The sequence below is a fragment of the Piliocolobus tephrosceles genome, chromosome 19 (genome assembly GCF_002776525.5).
Source record: "Piliocolobus tephrosceles isolate RC106 chromosome 19, ASM277652v3, whole genome shotgun sequence".
NCBI classification, from domain to species: Eukaryota; Metazoa; Chordata; class Mammalia; order Primates; family Cercopithecidae; genus Piliocolobus; species Piliocolobus tephrosceles.
Genome location: NC_045452.1, coordinates 14,267,820 through 14,276,949, shown reverse-complemented (window position 1 = coordinate 14,276,949; position 9,130 = coordinate 14,267,820). Strand labels below are relative to the sequence as shown.

Genomic DNA, 9,130 nt, shown 5'->3' with positions numbered 1-9,130 from the left:
TGTATCAAGCACTGGAGAAAGAAAAATGGCTAGACATAGTGCCCCATCCCAGCACCACCAGGGAGACAGACGTGTGCAACTGAAAGTGACGACAGCTCAAGTTAGTGGAGCGCCCTCCCCAGTGGCCCCAGGGCATAGAAGAAGGAGTGATTTTTCTACAGAAGGAAACGGAGTTTGCCAGTGAGCACGGTGGGAAGAGAGATGTTGTTCCACCACAAGTAATGACATGAGCCGAGGCACAGAGACCTGGGTGAGCAGGCTCATCCCTGTGTGTGCACAGTGGGGCGGGAAGGATGGGGGTTGGGGGATGGATCAGGGGAAAGCTGAACTTTTTCTTTGGGAACAGGGGAACTGGTAGAATCATGTAAGTACATCAAACCTATGGCGAAGATTTTTCTCACAATGGAGTGGAAGTTTTGAGCTTATGTGGAAACATCATTTACCTCCACATAGTAATAATAATAATTACTGATATTATTATTAGCAATTATACTACTGCCGCTGAGCCTCCTGGGCATTGCATATGTATTATGCCATTTATCACCACAAAAAGCCCCTGAGGTGTCTACTATTATTACTGAGAGGCAGTAGAATTTAATTATTATGAATGCATGCTCTGAAGCTAGATTATTTGTGTTAAGGTCCTGGCTCCACATTTAGGCAAGTAGCTTAACCTCCCCATGACCCAGTTTTCTTATCTTTATAATGAGGTAATAAAAATGCCAAGCTGATGAGGTTGTGGGAAGGATTTAATAAGATTCTACCTGTGAAATGTTTAAAAGAATTTAACATTTAATACATTGTGTTAAATGAAGGTTGCCTTTTATTGGCCCATTTCACAGAGGAGAAATTTGAGGCTTGAGGAGAGGAGGTCACATTTCAAAGGTCACCTAGCCAGTAAGTTGAAAGTTCTGGATTCAAACCGAGGAATTCTCAACACAGAGCCCCATCCCTCCACCATCTAACAAGCCAGGTTTAGTTGCTAAAGTTGGGGTTTTCTCTGGCAAATTTTGACATGCTTAACTCTGTTTTAAGGACTTTCTTTCTTTTTTAAATTAAAAAAAAGTTAACAGACAGGATCTGGCTCTGTTGTCCAGGCAGGAGTGCAATGGCTATTCATAGGAATGATCATAGCGCACTGCGGCCTGGAACTCCTGGGCTCAAATGATTCTCCTGCCTCAGCCTCCTGACTAGCTGGGACTACAGGCATGCACCACCATGCCTGATTCAAGGACTTTCCTAAGTCATCCCCTGCCAAAAGGTCCAGCCAAAAGGGGATGAGGAAATGTACCTCTCTTTGCTTCTTGCTACCTGAAGGGAACATTAATTAAATGGATTTTATCAAACATTTATTCACTTATGGATATAGTTTCAATGTTTGCCACCTCCAAATCTCATGGTGAAATGTGATCTCCAGTGTTGGACGTGGGGCCTAGTGGGAGCGGGAGGTGTTTGAATCCTGTGGGCAGATCTCTCAAGAATGGCTTGGTGACCTCCTTGCAATAATGAGCTCACTGGAGATCTGGTTGCTTAAAGGAGACTGGCATCTCCTCCTCTCCTTCTTGCTCCCGCTCTTGCCATGTGACACCACCTGCTCCACCTGCATCTTCTGCCATAATGGTGAGATTCCTGAGGCCCTCACCAGAAGCAGATGCCACCAGCATGCTTCTTGCATAGTCTGTAGAACCGTGAGCCAAATAAACCTCTCTTCTCTGTAAATTACCTGGTCTCAGAGAATCCTTTATGGCAATGCAAAGTGAACTAACACACTTACTCATCCTCTAAGTGTTCAGCATCGAATTTTGTCATTTCACATAAATTATCTCAGATACTGTCCACCACCAAAACTGTCTGACTATTCCCATTTTCTAAGTGGGGACATTGATGCTCAGAGGAGTTAAATAACCTGTTCAAGGCCAGACAATTGCTATTGACTTTGCAATGTCTACCCCATACCATCTGCACGGGTGGGGCCTGATTAATGTGAGCTAGTCACAGAAATCACATCACCATTTCCAATGGGAGGATTCAGGCCTAAGCCAATTAGTGCAGAGCATCCTGCCAGCTGTAGGGATTCGTTCAGAAATGAGCACACATGTGAGTAAAAAAGGTGCAAGGGGAACGTTTCTGGGGCTTCTGCAGATATTGTCCTGTCTCTCTGGAGAAAGCATCAGCAGGAGACAGTTTGATCCTTTGACATTGCTGTGTGTGGATTTGAGGTCTGGGGATGCTGCAGCCACCTCACAATAAGCTTGTGCATGACACTGGTGCAGGGGTGGGAATGGCCAGGCGAATCACAGCTACCACTGGATAAAGCCAATCCTGAAGCTTCCTGCTATGTGGGCCAACAGATGTCCTTATTGTTCCAACAGTCTGAGTAAGAATTTCTGCACAGTTTGCACAGCACGGAACTTGGTTCCAAGTCCAAGTCCAAACTGGGGCTACTCCCCAATCCGCGCCTTCCTACCATGCACGGCTGCAGACATGGTTCTTCTACTCAAGTTGTTTACCATCTGGCAGGAGGTTTTTGGCATTCTGCTACAGTGGCAGATTTGGTCATCAGTCACAATGCCAAGCTGGTGGTGGTTTGAGTCATTGTTTTTCTGTTGGCCTATTTCTTTCATAATAAACATGTATTGCTTAGATAATAAAAACAACAAAGGGGAAAATTCCATGTGAGGCAGAGGTAAACAAAAACGCTGTGCTTTTAGGAGGCTTATATAAAGATCAAGCTGTATGATGTGCGTTAGCATGATTTAAAGAATGCTAAACTGGGTGGGACCCAAGACAGATAAAAGACGCTAAGCCTTTTATCGTACCACTAGGCACTAGTGACTTTTGAGACCTGATGATTAATTAGGAAGAGCTGGTTGTAGTTATTATCAAACCTCCCTAATTTCCCCAAGTGAACAGATGAGGGCTGGGTTGAGGATAGATAGGGGAGAGGTGGTAAAAATCCTCTGAAGCCCATTTCTGGAACCTTGGTTTCTCAGGATCGCTGCTTCCTTGGTAGATTTCCTTTCTGCTCTCCTGCAAGTGACCCTTGTGAGCCTCTGACTCCGTAGGACTGGCCCCAGCTACCCTTTTTGCTAAGGATGTATCATCTTGCTGGGCTTTACCAAGGGCGTTACTAAACCAGCTTCTATGATTGTAGCCACACAAAGGTAGGCAAGGAAAAGACCCTAATTTGGAAAGCAGAAACCCACTCTCCAGCTGGAGCCCAACTCCTGACCTTTCCACCCCCAAAGGCATAGGCTAAGATTCCTTTCCCCTCACTGACTGGATTAATTTCAGCCTCATTGACAATTCCCCCCGCCTCCAGACTCATTTACCTACTGTTGTTTTTAACTTCAAAAAACGTCATGGCAACAAAGATCAGAGGAAAGATCACAGCATCTGGAGTCAGAGAGACACACGCATTTGCATCCCAACTCTGCCTCTTACTAGAACTCTGATTTTGAGCAGGTTCTTTGAGGTCAGTTCCCTCATCTGTAGGGGTTTCCGATGAAATAAATGATGCAATAGAAACCTTATAAATGCATGAAATTACTGAGGAATTTATGTGCTTTTGCAGAAATTATGAGGCAGGGAAGCAAGAGAGGTGCCTTTATTTTCTCCCAGGGATGAGAGTGGAAGGCAAGGAAGAGTGTTACAGCTGAGGGAACAGACGGTGGAAGGCCTGGGGACAAATAAAGTCCAATATAGCTGGAACGTAGAATATAGGAAATAAATTAAGCCTGGAGAGCTAAGGGTAATCCAGATAGTTCAAAGCCATATAAGGAGTTTGCACATTATCCTAAGAGAAGGGAGGAGCCATAGAAGGGTCTTAAGCCAGAGAATAGCTTGACATGTGGTTTTAAAACTTTACTGTGTCTGTGTAGAGAATAGTTTGCAGGGGGTCAAGGCTGGAACTGGCAGCCCAGTTAGGATGCTGATGACCTAGTCCAGAGGATGGGTGGCAGCCTGAACCAGAGAGACAAAAGTGGAATCGAGAAAACTGGATGGCTGTGCCACTTGCTATGGCTTCAAGGAAGTTACTTAACCTCAGTTGAGTTACTTAACCTTCACTGAGTTAAGTCTCAGGTTTTCTTCCCCATTGTTTATAGAGGACAGTAATAGTATCTGTATCCTAGAATTTTTAGGGGATTAAACGAGAGAATGCATATAGAGCGCATTGCACAGCATCTGCCACATCATATGCACTGGCAAGATGGAAGCGACTATTACCATTGTTAGCAGTGGAAGTCATGTGGGCAAATATCACAGGGTGCATTCGGAGCATGCTGCTTAAATGAATGAAATAAATGAATAGACAGTGAGTGCCAGAAAATGCCCTTTTCAAGACTGAAATCTTGTTTAAAAGGTATAAATAGTCCTGGTGAGGAAGGACAGAGAGAGGTAGGGAGGGTTGTTGTCTAAAGAGGTCAATGTGCTCTCTTGGTGAGCTCTTCTAAGAGTTAGGACACAAAGAGAATGTGTCCAAATGGTGAACAGGTGGGGCAACCAAGCTGGAGTCCTTTTGAAGAGGGTCAGGAAACAAAAGCCCTGCAAGCAGCACAGATGTGTGAAAAAGCTATTTTTAGTCCACAGGAGAAGTACCCCTAACCCTAGTCCTCTTTGTCTCTGTCTTCTCTGCCGGGAAAATCAATCATCACGTCAGGAGGGCAGGTGTTAAAACTGGTCAGAGGAAATAAAAATCCAAGAGAGATGAAGATATAGTGAGAGAATGTCATGCTCTGTTAAATGCATTCAAGTCTCATTGCTCAGAGAAATGACATGTTAGGGTTCAACTGAAAATACAAATGTTTTGTTGTTTTTGCAGGTTTTAAAGGAATATATGCTCATTTTAAGACTCCAACTATCAACAGAAACTATTTTGAGCACCAACTGTATGGCAGGAAGTAAGCCTAGAGCTTTATGTATATTTATGTCACTTAATTATTATTATTATTATTATTGTTGTTGTTATTATTATTATTTTGAGATGGAGTTTTACTCTTGTTGCCCAGGCTGGGGTGCAATGGCATGATCTCAGCTCACAACTTCTGCCTCCCAGGTTCAAGTGATTCTACTGCCTCAACCTCCTGAGTAGCTGGGATTACAGGCATGCGCCACCACACCTGACTAATTTTGTATTTTTAGTAGGGACGGGGTTTCTCCATGTTGGTCAGGCTGGTCTCGAATTCCCAACCTCAGGTGATCTGCCCGCCTTGACCTCCCAACGTGCTGGGATTACAGGTGTGAGCCACTGCACCCAGCCTGTCATTTAATTATCACCCAAACTTATTGTATGCCTAGTATCACTTACCCATTCTACAACTAACGAGCCCAAGATCAAGAGAGCTTAAGTGACTTGCCCAGAGTCACACAGCTAGTTCTATGACTTGCTCATTTGGACAAGTTACTTAATCTCCCTACGCCTCAGTTGGTTCGACTGTTACAGAGGATAAGGACTCCCAGTAGACTGAAGTGTGCTTAGACATTAAAACCACACTCTCATTCAAAATCTTCTTTTATAACTTACTAACTTTATGTCTTTGGGCAAGCCATATAGCCGTGTGCCTCAGTTCCTCTTCTGAAAACTGGGAATCTTAATAGGGACAATGGGCTGTTGCAAGGATTAAATTAGCTAATACAGGCTAAATGCTTATAAAAGTACCTGCTCTCTCATAGCTAATAGCTCGTATTAATATAATTGGTAGCAGTAGTATTTCTATCCTGTCTTGTTAGGACAACATAACTTATTCCAGCAAGGCTCATTAGAAGAAAAAGAATGGACTTTCCAGGGCAGGCAGATCTCTTCTGAGAATTCAAGGAGCTCACACTGTGAAACACTCAGAATAGTGCCTGGAAAATAGTCGCGCTTATGCCCATGTTTTGTTATTATTATCTATAAATTCCACAACACAAGCTCTTAACTTCTGTTTGCTACTTCTTCACACTGCATTATCCAACCTAAAAAAACTCATCATCCAGAGACAAATAATAGTTTCTAGTGTATCTTCGTTACTTTTGAAGCAACTGCATAAATGTGTTTCTATGCCATGTTCACATTTAACTGAGTTAAACATAGTGGGTGTGAACTCTGGCATCGGCAGATACTAGCTCTCTGACCTTAGGGAGGTAACTTCACTTGCCTGAATCATCGTTTCTTTATCTGCAAAACGAGGATAATAATCATAGTTTCCTTACCTGCAAAATGAGGATAGTAATCTCATAGAGTGGTAGTGAGGACAAAATAGAGCATTTTAAGACACTTAGAACAGAACCTTGTCACATAGGCTTGAAAAAAGACTTAGTAATTTAAAATAGGTGTTCTACACAATGGCCAGAGTAATCCTTATAAATCAGACTGTTACTTTTCTGCTTAAACTCTGAAATTTTCTTATTGTATTTGGAATTAAATTCATATGCCTTACCTTGGTCTATGTGAAGGATCTTGGTGTTCTGAAAATTGTTCCTTTCATTTCCTACCTTGTTCAGAACTGAGGGACATACAGATGAATGTTTGGTGTGTGTCGTTTAAATCTGTAGGATAGTGGGTATTATGAACTAAATTGTGCCCCCCACCCGCCCAAATTAACATGTTGAAGCTCTGAACCCCCAATGTGACCATATTTGGAGATATAGCCTTTAAACAGCTCCAAAATATTCCAGTTGCAGTCCTAGCATACGGAGACACGAGAAGTGGGGGATGGGAATTTTCCTACTAAGAATCTTCAAAGCCAGGCTGGGCGCGGTGGCTCATGCCTGTAATCCCAGCACTTTGGGAGAACAAGGAGGGTGGATCACGAGGTCAGGAGTTCAAGACCAGCCCGGCCAAGATGGTGAAACCCATTCTCCATTGCTCCTGCCTGGGCGATAGAGTGAGACTCCCTCTCAAAGAAAAAAAAAGAATGTACAAGGCCATGAAGGAGAGGCCCTAATTCAATATGACTGGTGTCCCTCTAAAGAAGAGAAGAGGCCAGGCATGGTGGCTCATGCCTATAATCCCAGCACTTTGGGAGGTGAAGGTGGATGGATCACGAGGTCAGGAGATTGAGACCATCCTGGCGAACATGGTGAAACCCCGTCTCTACTAAAAATACAAAAAAAACTAGCTGGGCGTGGCGGCACACAACTGTAGTCCCAGCTACTCAGGACACTGAGGCAGGAGAATTGCTTGAACCAGGAGGCAGAGGTTGCAGTGAGCTGAGATCGCATCACTGACTCCAGCCTGGCAACAGAGCGAGACTCCTTCTCAAAAAAAAAGAGATACCAGGGATGCACCTATGGAGAAAAGGCCGTGTGATAACACAGCATGAATGTGACCATCTGTAAGCCATAAAGAGAGGCCTCAAGAGAAACCAAACCTACTGACACCTCCATCACGGACTTCCAGTCGCTAGAACTGTGAGCGAACAAACTACTGTTGTTTAAGTCATGCAGTCTGTGGTATTTTGTTATGGCATCCGTAGAAAACTAATACACTAGGCATCCTAGGACAGCACCCAAAAAACAATCTTATATTCCGGATCACAGGCAAAGGTGGACATTGACGAGGGTGGACCTAGGGACTTAAACAATGGCAGGACAGCGTCTTTCTCTTCATATTTCAGATCCATCCACCTTCATCTCCCGCAGGAGCTCTTACTGTAGCAGGCCGATGGCGACTGGCACTCCTAACCCTCCATCCTTAACAGGCCATTTTGCAAAAGGAGGGGGGAGATTTGTTGTTTTCCAGCCACCTAAGATCAAACCTTAAGGTACTCTTTTGCCTTTCCCTGATTGGTTTCAATGATTATTTCTGGGCTAATCACTGACTGGCCAGACAGCCTCATGCTCTGGGTGGAAACAAAAGGGAACGTGATTTTTAGCACGCTGTGAGGTTTCATAAAGTGGGGATGGAGTTGGTTGTTGAGGGGAGGCGGGGATTCCTATGTAAGTCAGAGCTTAGGAAAATAGAGCATACTCCATGTTTTACAAGTAGCATGGGATTTAAAACAGAGCATTAGATGCTTCTAAAACTACAGTAAGGGGCAGAGGGAAATAAGGAAGGTCACAACTAATCTTCGTATGCTGCTTGTTTTCAAGGAAACAGGAAGGTGGAGGGCTCTAGGAAACTGCTGGCAATGACTATCTTCAGTACCGTGGTGGGTGAGTCACAGGAAAATGCCTAGCAGCCTCTCAAAGTCTCACGTCTACTAAAGTTCATTATATCTTCTTGCTGTTTCCAAAGGAGCAGTGATTCTCTGTCTCTCTATCAATCATCTAGCTACCTAGTTACCTTCCTACTTACCTATCTAATTCTGGTCTTCCAAAACTTGTGTAAATTCCTCACACTGGCAGACTCTAGTTTTCAGAGATTCTGGGATATGTGGCTCACAATCACAGGTTTCCGGCCCCTTTGATACATGCAAGAGCATAGACGGGAGGATGGCATTGAGTTGCTAACACACTCTGGTGTAGATCCTCAGAGAAAAGGATGCTGGACAAACAGCACGTATGCTACCCTGAGTCATAGATATTATAAGTATTTCTCTCACATTATTAATTTTTTTTAACATGTAAGGGTTCTAAGGGAGCTTAATCTGTTTGAACAGCTTAGGGGGTCTTGGAGACATTAAGGAGATTGGGGAGGGTCAGTTTACAGGAAAATATTTTCATTTCCAAATAGAGAAAGAAAATCGAAGTCATAAGCTATAAGTTGGTGAGCTTGGTGGAAATTCTGGGAGAGTTTCTAGATGGGAACATCAAGAAGATGGTACATGAGGACTTGGAAAATAAAACAGTACTTACGAAAAGGCATCAGACATTTACAAAGAACAGATTGTACCAAAGTCATCTTATTTGTTTGTTTATTTATGAATGACTGAGGGGATTACTGGACCCATGGAGCATATGGATTTTCACGAGGCATTTACCAAAATCTCATTATGTCTCTGTGAACAAATGGCAAAATGCTGGTGGCACTACTGCCAAGTGCAATCATAACTGAAGGACTGTATCCTGAGAATGTTGACTAATGGACCCATGTCAGCCTGGAAAAATGGTCTCAGTTAAGGAGTCCTGGCTTTGGTTTTGTCTGGTTCAACTTTTTTATCATTGTTTCCTTTCAGAGCAATGATGGCTCTCTAATCAAATCTGAGGA

The 9,130-nt window shown here is 43.5% G+C and overlaps 1 long non-coding RNA gene across 1 annotated transcript; it reads left to right on the top strand.

Annotated features, from left to right (window-relative positions):
* The first annotated feature begins 262 nt into the window (after nucleotides 1–262).
* On the top strand, nucleotides 263–7,712 carry LOC111524027. The gene is made up of 4 exons (XR_002725668.1): nucleotides 263–364; nucleotides 843–973; nucleotides 2,143–2,377; nucleotides 7,624–7,712. It is a non-coding gene; the product is annotated as an uncharacterized LOC111524027 (long non-coding RNA).
* Nucleotides 7,713–9,130: the final 1,418 nt, after the last annotated feature.